Source organism: Arachis hypogaea, chromosome 14 (assembly GCF_003086295.3).
Source record: "Arachis hypogaea cultivar Tifrunner chromosome 14, arahy.Tifrunner.gnm2.J5K5, whole genome shotgun sequence".
Taxonomy (NCBI): domain Eukaryota; kingdom Viridiplantae; phylum Streptophyta; class Magnoliopsida; order Fabales; family Fabaceae; genus Arachis; species Arachis hypogaea.
The window spans coordinates 97,507,811-97,524,790 of NC_092049.1; the positions used below are offsets into that span (position 1 = coordinate 97,507,811).

The following is a 16,980-nucleotide window of genomic DNA, read 5'->3' on the forward strand; positions in this document are numbered from 1 at the left end:
TTTATTTATGTTACTGCTGCTTCCAATCTGAAGGCATTTTTATTCGAGTAGATTTTCTTCATTTTTTCTTTGGTTAAGTAATTCGTAACACTTGAGTTATCAGACTCAGCAGTTGATTGAAAATTGGAAATTGATGATTGATTTGGATCGCTCTAAAGCTAGTCTTTCCATAGGAATTGACTAGGACTTGAGGATCAAATTGATTGGTCCACTTGACTTTCCTTTATTTAGTAAGGGTTAACTAAGTGGGAGCAATAACATTCTCATTACACCTGATAAGGATAACTAGGATATGATTTCCAGTTCTTATACCTTGCAAGAGATTTTCTAATTATTAATTTATTTTTCTTGTCATTTAAATTACTTGTTCCTTATTTTAAAAACCCAAAACAAAATATACTTTTTCTATAACCAATAATAGATCATACTTCCCTACAATTCCTTGAGAGACGACCCGAGGTTTAAATACTTCGGTTACAAATTTTATTGAATTTTGTTACTTGTGACAACCAAATATTTTGTACGAAAGGATTCTCTGTTGGTTTAGAACTATACTTACAACACGATTATTTTTATAAAAAATTCTTTACTGGCAGTAATCAGTTCGTCACTGCCCTTCAGGAGCACATGGTCAGAGGGATGGACGAGATGTTCAATAATTTGAAGGCTCAAGTTCAAGTCCTCACCCCCGACCTTGATGTTTCCCTATTTAGCCAGGATAACGTTGTTATTGACGGAAAGATAGTGCCGGCTCCTGATGATGATGAGGGGCCTCCAGTTGATCCGAAGTCCCAAGGTAGCCGACTTCCTCAATCATCAAGTCGAGGTCGCAAATGCTGCAACTCCTTCCTCGCCTCCGGCTCCTATCTTGGTGGTCCCGGTTTCTGTGCATCCTCCAACTCCTCCTGTTAGAGGAAAAGACATTCAGACTGGCGAGGACCTCAACCCGCTTTTTAGCGAGGTTCTTAAATTCTCTGTTGTTTAGGGTTTCTTGGAATGACCTGACTTGTGGGTCTTATGACATTTTATTTTTGTAATAGTTAGTAGCTTTTTTGAACATTTTACTTTTAGTAAGAAGTGATAGATAACTCACCTTGCTTTGTGCTGAATAGATCCGTTCTAAGTTCAGCAATCCGAAATAGATCACCCTAATAGAATTGATGTTTGAGGTCTTTCCATAGTTCGTGTGCATTATCACACTATAATACATTCTGTAAAATTTCTAGGCTTAATGGTTCATGTAGCCATGACAGCATAAATGTGTTGCAATGGTCCCAAGCATCATATGAATCATACGAATCATCTGTTGGAGTTGATTTGAGTAATGTACTGTCAATGAATCTAATTTTGTTCTTTGATTTTAGACAGATCCACACAAATCTAGACCAGGTGTGATAGTTCAATATGGTCAGTAGAGTGGTTATGAGGGTGATCTTAGGTGTCTCACTTGGGTGGAGGTAATAACAACTTGAAGATCTTAAAGAAGATTGGTATTAGATCTGGAAGTGGCTTAAAAAGTTTGAAACAGAGCCGCATCATCCTTGCAAAGTTCTGAAAATCTGCTGTAGAAAAATTTTGCATATTTGAATTCATTACCTATTCTACCTCATTCATTGTATTGATGAACGAATTGGTCAAATCTATCTCTCACTACTACTCTTACTACAAATTTTCATATGTGGTGATAGATTCACACTTTCTACACTGATCATATAATGACAAAACTTTGTTCAAACCTGTAAAATTGGATAATGAAAAAGTGGAGCAAGTACTATATGAAAAAAAATTCTAAAAGAAAAAAAGAGAAATAGTTGAGGAATGAAATCACATGCTTTTGTTATTAAATTATCTCTATATATACACTTTTATTCACTATATAAGTAGTTAAACACTAAATATCTAAACTCTAATAAACTTACTCTAACAAACTATATACATTAGAATATTTAAAAAATACCAAAAAAGTACTTAATTAATAAGATAAAATACTAACTAAATTATATAATTACATATGCTCATATATAGCCTCAGTTACAAAATTTGTGAGAACTATATAAAAATATGGGAGAAGATCTCTCTCTTAAAAAATCACTTGTAATAATTAAAATTTATCTTATTTAATATTTATTAATTATTAATAAAATAATTTTATATATTATCTGTCTAGTATTAGTATAATATTTATTTTGACGTGTTGTCATTTCCTGATTGCTTTTTATTATTAACTTATCACAAGATTATTTCAGAGTCAAAGAGACATGCCATGAGTAGACAAAAAATAAGCAAGTTAAACCACTCTGAGTGGCTCCAATTATATTCTCATTGGCTGCCACCATTAGAATCAAAGAGTATATCGGTTTATCCTCTCAACTCTCAATTACTTTCTCCTTTTGGTGGTAGTTAATTCCGAAAGGATTCGATAGTATCAATGTTTTATAATGTTTGAACGATTAAATAGTTTCAATAATAAATATATATTTTTAAAATTTTTTTATAATTATTAAATTGTTTTTATTTAATTTTATTATAAATTAATTTTTTATATATTATTTAATTATAAAATTTAAATAAAAAGATAAATAAGCCATTGATCTTTTAGTTCACGTATATTTATATTTTTAAGAATTTGAAAATACATTTAAGTTTTCAATTTTCTCAAAATCTGGACATATCCATTCTTAGATTTAATTTGTCCCATTTTAAGAACTCTCCCACGTGTGCATCAGTATATCGACTAGGCTAGTACAACGGCTATGTTTGATTTTTTCGTTGGGTCTACTAGATCCAAGTGAACAGAGAGATTAATGTGTCCTGGTTTTGAGAAGGTCAGGAATTTAAATGTATTTTTAAATTGTTAGAGATTTAAATGTTCACGGACCAAAATGTCAAGAATCTATTTGTCATTTTCTCTAAAATTTATCTTCTGTTTATAAATTATTATTTTATTATTCATCTATCATGTTTATGAACAATTAAAAATAAAAATAATAACAAAATAAATTTTTCAGTAATTGTAACTTCTGTAATATTTTGTTAATACGAATCAATAAATTTTTTTATTCCTATCTGTTACATCCATAAAAATTAAAAAAAATCGATAATTAAAAGTATAACACAATAAATTAAATTTCACATGCTAATATAAGAGTGAATACTCCATTCGACCCTGAAAATTATCTCAAAAGGATAACGAGGCCTCTAAGAAAAAAAATCCAACCCGGTCCCTGATATTTTTTTTTGGGACTGATTAGCTCCTGTGCCAAAAAAAAATAACAATGACTTTTTTTTGGCACAGGACTAATCAATCCCATAAAAGTAAAGCTCAAGAGCCGAGTTAGTATTTTTTGTCAAAGATCTCATTATCTTTTGAGGTAATTGTCAGGGACTGTTTTGGATTTTTCTCCTAATATAAATTTTCTTAAAATTCAATCGATTTACTAGCAATAATGCGTGTTCTCAAAAACTCCTTGCTTCACGAGCATAGGGAACTGGGTTTTCATCTCTACGAGGATTGCCCATTTTGGGACACCGAATACTTGACAGGTTGACTCGTCTCTCTACTAGTGGACTATCATAAAGAATGGAATCATCTGCAACAATGATGCAGTCCCCACTTAGAACCTCAATCACCTAGAAAGAGTCCAGCCAAATTATGATGCAAATCTAATTGAAGATTCACTGATAGGAATAAAACTGGAACAAAGTTTACCTTTTCAGTAAAATTCTGGTCATGAATTGCCTTGGAATTAGTTGCTGGTGGTACATAGTTTGTCCAAATCCTCAATATGCTTTTCTTAGTCCAAGACCATCTTCAGTACGGAAATCATCCGAGTCTTTATTTATGGTTCATCTATCATAAAAAATAACTCCACATCAATTTTTGCATCATAAACAGTAAATAAGAATTCAAAACATCTCTCTCTTTTCTACTAGAAGGAACTAACTTTAGTCTCTATTATAGTTCCACTTAATTAATTAAAATAATTAAAATTAATGTAGTTACTATTTTTTAATAATATTATTTAAATTTATAAATTCAAAAATAATTCACTATTAAAATATATTAATATTACAAAAATTCATATATAACAATACTACACAATATATAATTCAGAATTATATTAATTTGTAAAATTATTTAATACAAAGAAAAACATAGTTAAACTCTATAGTTGACGACAAGCATTGTGAAATTGCCATATGTGTTCAATCAAGTCCTCTTTTAACTATCTATGCTGCTGCCTATTTCGAAGTTGGGCATTTTTTTGGAGAAATTGATGGTATGGTACAAAATCTTCCTCTCCCAACTGAGGTTGTGATAAGCCGTTTTCGACATTGTCATACTCTAAGGCTTGAGCAAAATTTCCTGCATAAGTGTCTCTTTCATCCTCAACAATCATATTATGCAATATAATACAAGTTCTCATTTTGTTTACAAGCTTTTTTTTTTTTTTTTTTCCAAAAGTGACCTGGACCATGTATAATTGCAAAGCGTGCTTGCAACACTCCGAATGCTCGTTTCACATCTTTATTTTGCCCTTTTTGGTATTGTGCAAATAACTTGTGTTTCTCTCCTTGTGGCTTTGAGATTGATTTGACAAATGTGGCACATTCATGATAAATACCATCTGCTAAATAGTATCTGATGAGCGGATAATTTATACGCTTTTTGGCATTATTTTTAGTATGTTTTTAGTACATTCTAGTTAATTTTTATTATATTTTTATTAGTTTTTAAATAAAAATCACTTTTCTGGGCTTTACTATGAGTTTGTGTGTTTTTCTGTGATTTCAGGTATTTTCTGGCTGAAATTGAGGGACCTGAGCAAAAATCTGATTCAGAGGCTGAAAAAGGACTGCAGATGCTGTTGGATTCTGACCTCCCTGCACTCAAAGTGAATTTTCTAGAGCTACAGAAGCCCAATTGACGCGCTCTCAATTGCGTTGGAAAGTAGACATCCTGAGCTTTCCAGCAATATATAATAGTCCATACTTTGCCCGAGATTTGATGGCCCAAACAGGCGTTCCAAGTCAGCTCAAGAATTCTAGCATTTAACTCTAGAACTGGCACAAAAGCTGGAGTTAAACGCCCAAACTGGCATAAAAGCTGGCGTTTAACTCCAAGAAATGTCTCTACATATGAAAGCTTCAATGCTCAGCCCAAGCACACACCAAGTGGGCCCCGGAAGTGGAATTTTACAATAAACACCCTAGCTTACTCATTTTCTGTAACCCTAGGTCACTAGTTTACTATAAATACTACTTTCAGTGATTCATATTGTACCTCATGACACTTTACACGTTTCTTGTTGTGTTCTCTACGGCATGAGTCTCTAAACCCCATTGTTGGGAGTGAGGAGCTCTGCTGTTCTTCATGAATTAATGCAATTACTACTGTTTTCCATTCTATTACGCTTGCTTCCATTCTAAGATATTCATTCGCACTTCAACTTGATGAATGTGATGATCCGTGACACTCGTCATCATTCTCACCTATGAACGCGTGCCTGACAACTACCTCCGTTCTACCTTAGATTGAATGCATATCTCTTAGCCTCATGATTCAAATCAGAGTCTTCGTGGTATAAGCTAGAATCATTGGCGGTCATTCCTGAGATCCAGAACGTCTAAACCTTGTCTGTGGTATTCTGAGTAGGATCTGGGAAGGGATGACTGTGACGAGCTTCAAACTCGCGAGTGTTGGGCGTAGTGACAGACGCAAAAGGATCAATGGATCCTATTCCGACATGATCGAGAACCGACAGATGATTAGCCGTGCGGTGACAGCGCATTTGGAATATTTTCACTGAGAGAACGGGATGTAGCCATTGACAATGGTGATGCCCAACATAAAGCTTGCCATGGAAGGAGTCTTGCGTGCATGAAGAAGAAGACAGTAGGAAAACAGAGGTTCAGAAGACAAAGCATCTCCAAAGCCTCAACCTGTTCTTCATTACTGCATAACAAGTATTTATTTCATGTTCTTTTACTTTTTACAATTAAATCTGAGAATTATTGATATCATGACTAAGAGTTACAAGATAACCATAGCTTGCTTCAAGCCGACAATCTCCGTGGGATCGACCCTTACTCACGTAAGATATTACTTGGACGACCCAGTACACTTGCTGGTTAGTTGTGCGGAGTTACAAAAGTGTGATTGTAATTTCGTGCACCAAGTTTTTGGCGCCGTTGCCGGGGATTGTTCGAGTTTGGACAACTGACGGTTTATCTTGTTGCTTAGATTATGAATATTTTATTTTTGTTGGTTTAGAGTCTTTTATTTGAGTTTAGTTTTATATTTTAAGTTTGGTGTCAATTGCATGATTTCATTTTCTTTTAATTTTTCGAATTCGCACGTTCTTAGTCTTTCTTGATCTTTAAAAATTCTAAGTTTGGTATCTTCTTTGTGTTTTCCTTTAATTTTTCGAAAATATTGTGCTTGATTTTCTAAAAATTTTAAGTTTGGTGTTTTTGTGCTTTTATTTACTTAAAAATTTTTCAAAAATTTGTTCTTGGTGTTCATCTTGATCTTCAAAGTGTTCTTGGTGTTCATCTTGACATTCAAAGTTTTCTTGTTTGTTCTCTGTGTTTTGATCTAAAATTTCTAAGTTTAGTGTCATTTTGTTGTTTTTCTCTTTCCGCATTAAAATTCAAAAATCAAAAAAATATATTTTCCTTATTTTACTCATAATTTTCGAAATTTGGCATTAATTTAGTCAAAGATTTTCAAAATCATATCTTTTTTTTAGTCAAGTCAATATTCTAATTTCAAAAATTGATCTTTTCAAATCTTTTTCAAAAATCAAATCTTTTTAATTTCTTCAATCATATATTTTCAATCATATCTTTTTCAAAATAATTCTCAATCATATCTTTTTTTTAATTTGCAATCATAGCTTCTAAATTATATCTTTTTCAAAATAATTTTCAATCATATCTTTTTAATTGCTAATTTTAAAATATTTTTAATTAATTAATTAATTTAGTTTTCAATTTGCTTTTATTTTATTTCCTTTTTGTTTTCGAAACTTTATTTTATTTTCCATTTATTTTACTTTATTTTATTTAGTTAATTTTAATTAAAATAAAATAAAAAAACAAAAATATATTGTATTTGCAATTCTTATCAATTCCCTTTTCTCCATCATGGACCTAAGTGGAAGTGAACAGTCCAGAAGGACTCTGGGGTCATATGCTAACCCCATTACAGCTGCATATGGGAGTAGCATCTGTATACCTCCCATCAAAGCAAGCAGCTTTGAGCTAAATCTTCAGCTCATTATCATGGTGCAGCAAAATTACCAGTATTCCGGTCTTCCACAGGAAGAACCTACTGAGTTTCTGGCACAGTTCTTACAAATTGCTGACACAGTACGTGATAAAGAAGTGGATCAGGATGTCTACAGATTATTATTGTTTCCATTTGCTGTAAAAGATCAGGGTAAGATGTGGTTAAATAACCAACCCACATCAAGCATAAAAACATGGAGACAATTAACAGACAAATTTCTGAATCAATTTTACCCTCCAAAAAGGATGACACAGCTAAGGCTGGACATCCAAGGCTTTAAACAAGAGGATCATGAATCCCTTTATAATTCCTGGGAGAGGTATAGAGGGATGCTGAGAAAATGCCCCTCTGAAATGTTTTCAGAGTGGGTACAGTTAGACATCTTCTACTATGGGCTTACAGAAAAAGCTCAGATGTCCCTAGACCACTCAGCTGGTGGATCTATACACATGAGAAAAACAATTGAATAAGCTCAAGAGCTCATAGATACAGTTTCTAGAAATGAACATCTGTACTCAAACAGTGAGTCCTCCATAAAAGAAAAGGCTATGGCAGTAACTACTGATCCTAATCCTCAAGAACAGATTGTTGAACTTAATCAGCATTTACTCCTTATGACAAAATAATTAGCAGAATTCAAAGAGATGCTCCAAGACACTAAAAATGCTAACAAAAATATAGAAGCACAATTGAATCAGACAAGACAGCAGCTATCTAAACAGATAACAGAAGAATGCCAAGCTGTCCACTTAAGGAGCGGGAAAACATTGAATAATTCAGTTCAAGGAAGCAAAAAGTCAAGAAAGGAACAAATGACAGAGGATGATCAACCCACTGCCCAAAATCCCTCTGAGGACAACAAGAGCTCAGAGAGGAATAATTCTGGCGTTCAAACGCCAGAAAAGGGGGAAAAATTGGCGTTAAACTCCCATTCTGCACCCACTCCTGGTGTTCAAACGCCAATGAGGGATCAGACACTTGCAAGTGCTGATGATAACCCCTCTAAGAAGGCTTCTCCAATCACCTCTGTAGGAAATAAACCTGCAGCAACTAAGGTTGAAGAATATAAAGCCAAGATGCCTTATCCTCAGAAACTCCGCCAAGAGGAACAGGATAAACAATTTGCCCGCTTTGCAGACTATCTCAGGACTCTTGAAATAAAGATTCCGTTTACAGAGGCACTTGAGCAAATACCCTCTTATGCTAAGTTCATGAAAGAGATCTTAAGTCATAAGAAGGATTGGAGAGAAACTGAAAAAGTGTTTCTCACTGAAGAATACAGTGCAGTCATTCTGAAAAGCTCACCAGAGAAGCTTCAAGATCCAGGAAGCTTTATGATACCATGCACATTAGAGGGTGCTTGTACCAAGACAGCCCTATGTGACCTTGGAGCAAGTATTAACCTAATACCTGCATCTACTATTAGAAAGCTTGGCTTGACTGAAGAAGTCAAACCAACCCGAATATGTCTTCAACTTGCTGATGGCTCCATTAAATATCCATCAGGCATCATTGAGGACATGATTGTCAAGGTTGGGCCATTTGCCTTTCCTACTGATTTTGTAGTGCTGGAAATGGAGGAGCACAAGAGTGCAACTTTCATTCTAGGAAGACCTTTCCTAGCAACTGGACGAACTCTTATTGATGTACAAAAAGGGGAAGTGACCCTGAGAGTCAATGAGGATAAGTTCAAGTTAAATGCTGTCAAAGCTATGCAGCATCCAGACACATCAAATGACTGCATGAGCACTGATATTATTGACACTTTGGTGGAAGAGATCAATATGACTGAGAGTCTTGAATCAGAGCTAGAGGACATCTTTAAAGATGTTCAGCCTGGTCTGGAGGAACCGGAGGAGATAAAAGAACCTCTAAAAATCCCTCAGGAAGAGGAGAAACCTCCTAAACCTGAGCTCAAACCATTACCACCATCCCTGAAATATGCATTTCTAGGAGAAGATGATACTTTTCCAGTGATTATAAGCTCTGCTTTAAATCCACAGGAAGAGAAAGCACTAATTTAAGTGCTAAAGACACACAAGACAGCTCTTGGGTGGTCCATAAGAGATCTTAAGGGCATTAACCCAGCAAAATGTATGCACAAGATCCTATTGGAGGATGATGCTAAGCCAGTGGTTCAACCACAGAGGCGGCTAAATCCAGCCATGAAGGAAGTGGTGCAGAAAGAGGTCACTAAGTTACTAGAGGCTGGGATTATTTATCCTATTTCTGATAGTCCCTGGGTGAGCCCTGTCCAAGTTGTCCCCAAGAAGGGAGGCATGACAGTGGTTCATAATAAAAAGAATGAACTGGTTCCCACAAGAACAGTTACAGGGTGGCATATGTGTATTGATTACAGAAGGCTCAATATAGCCACCAGAAAGGATCATTTTCCTTTACCATTCATAGACCAAATGCTAGAAAGACTAGAAGGTCATGAATACTACTGCTTTTTGGATGGCTATTCAGGCTACAACCAAATTGCAGTGGATCCTCAAGACCAAGAGAAAACAGCATTCACATGTCCACTGGAGTATTTGCTTACAGAAGAATGCCTTTTGGTCTCTACAATGCACCTGCAACCTTTCAGAGGTGCATGCTCTCTATTTTTTCTGATATGGTAGAGAAGTTCTTGGAAGTCTTCATGGATGACTTCTCAGTATTTGGAGACTCATTCAGCTCCTGTCTTGATCATCTAGCACTTGTCCTGAAAAGGTGCCAAGAAACTAACCTGGTCTTAAACTGGGAAAAATGTCACTTTATGGTGACTGAAGGAATTGTCCTTGGGCACAAAATTTCAAGCAAGGGAATAGAGGTAGATCAAGCCAAGGTAGAGGTAATTGAAAAATTACCGCCACCTGCCAATGTAAAGGCAATCAGAAGCTTTCTGGGGCATGCAGGATTCTATAGGAGGTTCATAAAGGATTTTTCAAAAATTGCAAAACCTCTGAGCAACTTGCTAGCTGCTGACACACCATTTGTGTTTGACACAGAGTGTCTGCAGGTGTTTGAAACCCTGAAAGCTAAGCTGGTCACAGCACCAGTCATCTCTGCACCTGACTGGACATTACCATTTGAATTAATGTGTGATAACAGTGACCATGTGGTGCACGAAATTATGATCTCAGGCAACGGCGCCAGAAACTCTGTATGCACATCTTAATAAATCGTTTTTCATTCACAACTTCGATACAATTAACCAGCAAGTGCACTGAGTCATCCAAGTAATAAACCTTACGTGAGTAAGGGTCGATCCCACAGAGATTGTTGGTATGAAGCAAGCTATGGTCACCTTGTAGATCTCAGTCAGGCGGATATCAAAAGGTTATGGAGTTTTCGAAATTAAATAATAAATAGAAAATAAGGATAGAAATACTTATGTAATTCATTGGTTAGAATCTCAGATAAGCGTATAAAGATGCATTCGTTCCTCTGAACCTCTGCTTTCCTGCTGTCTTCATCCAATCAATCTTACTCCTTTCCATGGCTGGCTTTATGTAAGGACATCACCGTTGTCAATGGCTGCATCCCATCCTCTTGTGAAAATGGTCCAAATGCTCTGTCACAGCACGGCTAATCATCTGAGGTTCTCGATCATACTGGAATAGGATTCACCCTCCTTTTGCGTCTGTCACTACGCCCAGCACTCGTGAGTTTGAAGTTCGTCACAGTCATTGAATCCCAGAGTCCTACTCAGAATACCACAGACAAGGTTTAGACTTTTCGGACTCTTATGAATGCCGCCATCAATCTAGCTTATACCACGAAGATTCTGATTAAGAGATCCAAGAGATACTCATTCAATCTAAGGTGGAACGGAAGTGGTTGTCAGGCACGCATTTGTGGGGGAATGATGATGATTGTCACGTTCATCACATTCAGGTTGAAGTGCGAATGAATATCTTAGAAGCGGAATAAGTTGAATTGAATAGAAAAATAGTAGTACTTTGCATTAATCTTTGAGGAACAGCAGAGCTCCACACCTTAATCTATGGAGTGCAGAAACTCTACCGTTGAAAAATACATAAGTGAATAGAGGATAAGCATGGCCGAGTGGCCAGCCTCCCATGGAGGTCTAGATCTAAAAATGATCAAAAGATGTCTAATACAATAGTAAAAAGTTCTATTTATAATAAACTAGCTACTAGGGTTTACAGAAGTAAGTAATTGATGCATAAATCCACTTCCGGGGCCCACTTGGTGTGTGCTTGGGCTGAGCTTGGATGTTACACATGCAGAGGCTCTTTCTGGAGTTGAACACCAGGTTGTAACATATTTCTAGCGTTCAACTCTGGTTTGTGACGTGTTTCTGGCGTTTAACTCCAGACAGCAGCATAGAACTGGCGTTCAACGCCCTTTTACGTCATCTAAACTCGGTCAAAGTATGGACTATTATATATTTCTGGAAAGCCCTGGATGTCTACGTTCCAACGCAATTGGAAGCGCGCCATTTTGAGTTCTGTAGCTCCAGAAAATCCACTTTGAGTGCAGGGAGGTCAGAATCCAACAGCATCAGCAGTCCTTCTTCTACCTCTGAATCTGATTTTTGCTCAAGTCCCTCAATTTCAGTCAGAAAATACCTGAAATCACAGAAAAACACACAAACTCATAGTAAAGTCCAGAAATGTGAATTTAACATAAAAACTAATGAAAACATCCCTAAAAGTAACTAGATTCTACTAAAAACATACTAAAAACAATGTCAAAAAGCGTATAAATTATCCGCTCATCACAACACCAAACTTAAATCGTTGCTTGTCCCCAAGCAAATGAAAATCAAATAGGATAAAAAGAAGAGAATATACTATAAATTCCAAACTATCAATGAAACATAGCTCCAATTAAATGTGTGGGACTTGTAGCTTTTTGCCTCTTGAATAGTTTTGGCATCTCACTTTATCCATTGAAGTTCAAAATGATTGGCATCTATAGGAACTCAGAGTTCAGATAGCGTTATTGATTCTCCTAGTTCAGTATGATGATTCTTGAACACAGCTATTTTATGAGTCTTGGCCGTGGCCCTAAGCACTTTGTTTTCCAGTATTACCACCGGATACATAAATGCCACAGACACATAATTGGGTGAACCTTTTCAGATTGTGACTTAGCTTTGCTAAAGTCCCCAATTAGAGGTGTCCAGGGTTCTTAAGCACACTCTTCTTTTTCTTTGGACGTTGACTTTAACCGCTCAGTCTCAAGTTTTCACTTGACACCTTCACGCTACAAGCACATGGTTAGGGACAGCTTGGTTTAGCCGCTTAGGCCAGGATTTTATTCCTTTAGGCCCTCCTATCCACTAATGCTCAAAGCCTTGGGATCCTTTTTATTACCCTTGCCTTTTGGTTTTAAGGGCTATTGGCTTTTTTGCTCTTGCCTTTTGGTTTTAAGAGCTTTTGGCTTTTTCTGCTTGCTTTTTCTTTCTATTTTTTTTTGCCCTTTTTTTTTCTGCAAGCTTTGTTCTTTGTTGCTTTTTCTTGCTTCAAGAATCATTTTTATGATTTTTCAGATTATCAAATAACATGTCTCCTTGTCATTATTCTTTCAAGAGCCAACATATTTAACATTCTTAAACAACAACTTCAAAATACATATGCACTGTTCAAGCATTCATTCAGAAAACAAAAAGTATTGTCACCACATCAATATAATTAAACTAAGTTCAAGGATAAATTCGAAACTCATGTACTTCTTGTTCTTTTGAATTAAAACATTTTTCATTTAAGAGAGGTGATGGATTCATAGGACATTCATAACTTTAAGACATAGTTACTAACTACTACTGATCATGTAATAGGACACAAACATGGATAAGCACTTAACATTAAGAAAACGAAAAGCAGAAAATAAGAACAAGGAATGAGTCCACCTTAGTGATGGTGGCGTTTCCTTCTTGAGGAACCAATGATGTCCTTGAGCTCTTCTATGTCTCTTCCTTGTCTTTGTTGCTCCTCCCTCATTGCTTTTTGATCTTCTCTTATTTCATGAAGGATGATGGAGTGCTCTTGATGTTCCACCCTTAATTGTCCCATGTTGGAACTTAATTCTCCTAGGGAGGTGTTGATTTGCTCCCAATAGTTTTGTGGAGGAAAATGCATTTGAGGCATATTCGGGATCTCATGGTGACGAGCTTGAAAGGGACCTCAGGGATCACCTTCTTCTTGACCACAACATCATAGAAGTGGTCTTGATGAGCTTTGGAGATGAATCTTTCCATCTCCCATGACTCGGAGGTGGAAGCTTTTGTCTTCCCTTTCCCTTTTCTAGAGGATTCTCCGGTCTTGGGTGCCATCAATGGTAATGGAAAAACAAAAAGCTTATGTTTTTACCACACCAAACTTAGAATATTGCTCGCCCTCGAGCAAGAGAAGAAAGAATAGATGAAGAAGAAGAAGAAAATATGGAGGAGAGGGGAGAGGGGTGTATTCGGCCAAGAAGGGGAAGAGAGGGTTGTGTTGTGTGAAAATGAAGAAGAATGGAGGGCTTTATATAGGGAAGGGAGGGGGGGTAAGGTTCGGCCATAAGGGTGGGTTTTGGGTGGGAAATTGATTTTGAATTTTAAAGGTAGGTTTATGGGGAAGAGTGGATGGATGTGAGTGGTGAAGTGGTTATAGGGAAGAGAGATTGAGGTGATTGGTGAAGAGTTTTGGGGAAGAGTGTTAATGGGATTGTGTGAAAGAGGGGTGAGAAGAAGTGAGTGGAGGTAGGTGGGGATCCTGTGGGGTCCACAGATCCTGAGGTGATCTTGTGGGGTCCACAGATCCTAAGGTGTTCAAGAATTTACAACCTTGCACCAAATTAGGCATGCAAAATGCCCTTGCACACAACTCTGGGCGTTCAGCGCCAGATTGGTGCTTGTTCTGGGCGTTGAACGCCCATTTGTTGCCCATTTCTGGCGTTGAACACTAGAACCATGCTTATTCTGGGCGTTCAGCGCCAGCTCTTCTCCAGGGTGCAATTCTGGCGTTCAAATGCCCAGATGCTGCCCATTTTGGGCGTTCAGCGCCAGAATCATGCTCTGTTCTGGCGTTGAACGCCAGTCAGATGCTTCTTACTGGCGTTTAAACGCCAGTAAGGTCTTCCTCCAGGGTGTGATTTTTCTTCTGCTGTTTTTGATTCCATTTTCAATTTTTATATTTATTTTGTGACTCTACATGATCATGAACCTAATAAAACATGAAAGAACAAGAAAAATAAAATTAGATAAATAAAAATTGGGTTGCCTCCCAACAAGCGCTTCTTTAATGTCAATAGCTTGACAGTGGGCTCTCATGGAGCCTCACAGATGTTCAGAGCATTGTTGAGACTTCCCAACACCAAACTTAGAGTTTGACTGTGGGGGCTCTGGTTGACTCTGTTTTGAGAGAAGCTTACTGTGCCTCTTTTCCATGTTTACAGAAGGGTAACCTTGAGTTGTAAACACAAGGGAGTCCTCATTCAATTGAAGGACTAATTCACCTCTGTCAACATCAATCACAGCTCTTGCTGTGGCTAGGAAAGGTCTTTCAAGGATGATGGATTCATCCTCATCCTTCCCAGTATCAAGGATTATGAAATCAGCAGGGATGTAAAGGCCTTCAACCTTTACTAACACGTCCTCTACTTGTCCATAAGCCTATTTTCTTGAATTGTCTGCCATCTCTAATGAGATTTTAGTAGCTCGCACCCCAAAGATTCCCAGTTTCTCTATTACAGAGAGGGGCATGAGGTTTATCCCTGAACCAAGGTCACACAGAGCCTTTTCAAAGATCATGTTGCCTATGGTACAAGGTATTACGAACTTTCCTTGATCCTGTTTCTTCTGAGGCAATGTCAGTTGATTCAGATCACTTAGTTCATTGGTGAACAAGGGAGGTTCATCTTCCCAAGTCTTAATACCAAATAATTTGGCATTCAGCTTCATGATTGCACCAAGGTACTTGTTAACTTGCTCTTCAGTAACATCCTCATTCTCTTCAGAAGATGAATACTCGTCAGAGCTCATGAAGGGCATAAGGAGGTTCAATGGAATCTCTATGGTCTCTAGATGAGTCTCAGATTCCTTTGGTTCCTCAAAGGAAAACTCTTTATTGATCACTGGACGTCCCAAGAGGTCTTCCTCCTTGGGATTCACGTCCTCTCCTTCCCTTACAGGTTCGGCCATGGTGATCAATTCAATGGCCTTGCACTCTCCTTTTGGATTTTCTTCTGTATTGCTTGGGAGAGTACTAGGAGGGATTTTAGTATCCTTTTACTCAGCTGACCCACTTGTGCTTCCAAATTTCTAATGGAGGACCTTGTTTCATTCATGAAACTCACAGTGGCCTTGGATAGATCAGAGACTAAGTTTGCTAAATTAGAGGTATTTTGTTCAGAGTTCTCTGTCTGTTGCTGAGTGGATGATGGAAAAGGTTTATTATTGTTAAACCTATTTCTTCCACCATTATTAAAGCCTTGTTGAGGCTTTTGTTGATCCTTCCATGAGAGATTTGGGTGATTTCTCCATGAGGGGTTATAGGTGTTTCCATAAGGTTCACCCATGTAATTCACCTCTGCTATTGCAGGGTTTTCAGGATCATAAGCTTCTTCTTCAGAAGATGCCTCTTGAGTACTGTTGGATGCAGCTTGCATTCCATTCAGACTCTGAGAAATCATATTGACTTGCTGAGTCAATATTTTATTCTGAGCCAATATGGCATTCAGAGTATCAATTTCAAGAACTCCCTTCTTCATAGGCGTCCCATTACTCACAGGATTCCTCTCAGAAGTGTACATGAACTGGTTATTAGCAACCATGTCAATGAGTTCTTGAACTTCTGCAGGCGTTTTCTTTAAGTGAATGGATCCACCTGCAGAAGTATCCAATGACATTTTAGCTAATTCAGACAGACCATCATAGAATATGTCCAGGATGGTCCATTCTGAAAGCATGTCGGAAGGACACTTTTTGGTCAGTTCTTTGTATCTCTCCCAAGCTTCATAGAGGGATTCACCTTCTTTCTATCTGAAAGTCTGAACATCCACTCTAAGCTTACTCAGCTTTTGAGGAGGAAAGAACTTGGCTAAGAAAGCCTTGACCAGCTTATCCCAAGAGTTCAGGCTATCCTTAGGTTGAGAGTCCAACCATATTCTAGCTTTGTCTCTTACAGCAAAATGGAAAAGCATGAGCCTGTAGACTTCAGGATCTACTCCATTAGTCTTAACAGTATCACATATCTGCAAGAATTCAGTTAAGAACTGAAAAAGATCTTCAGATGGAAGTCCATGAAACTTGCAGTTCTGCTGCATCAGAGAAACTAATTGAGGTTTAAGCTCAAAATTGTTTGCTCCAATGGCAGGAATGGAGATGCTTCTTCCATGTAAATTGGAATTAGGTGCAGTAAAGTCACCAAGTATCCTCCTTGCATTATTATTATTTTCGGCTGCCATCTCCTCTTCTTGTTCGAAAATTTCTGAAAGGTGCTTGCTGGATTGTTGTAATTTAGCTTCTCTTAGTTTCCTCTTCAGAGTCCTTTCAGGTTCTGGATTTACTTCAACAAGAATGTTCTTGTCCTTGCTCCTGCTCATATGAAAAAGAGGGACAGAAAAATAATAATAATAGGGGTCCTTTTTACCACAGTATAGAGGTCCCTGTGTGAGTAGAAGAAAAGAAGAAGAAAAAAGTTCGAACACAGATGGAAGAGGGGGTTCGAATTTGGGTGAGATGAAGT

At 37.2% G+C, this 16,980-nt stretch overlaps 1 non-coding gene across 1 annotated transcript; it reads left to right on the top strand.

Moving 5' to 3' along the window:
• The first annotated feature begins 16,195 nt into the window (after positions 1-16,195).
• Positions 16,196-16,303, top strand: LOC112745164 (small nucleolar RNA R71). Its single transcript, XR_003173106.1, has one exon. It is a non-coding gene; the product is annotated as a small nucleolar RNA R71 (small nucleolar RNA).
• The last annotated feature ends 677 nt before the right edge of the window (positions 16,304-16,980 follow it).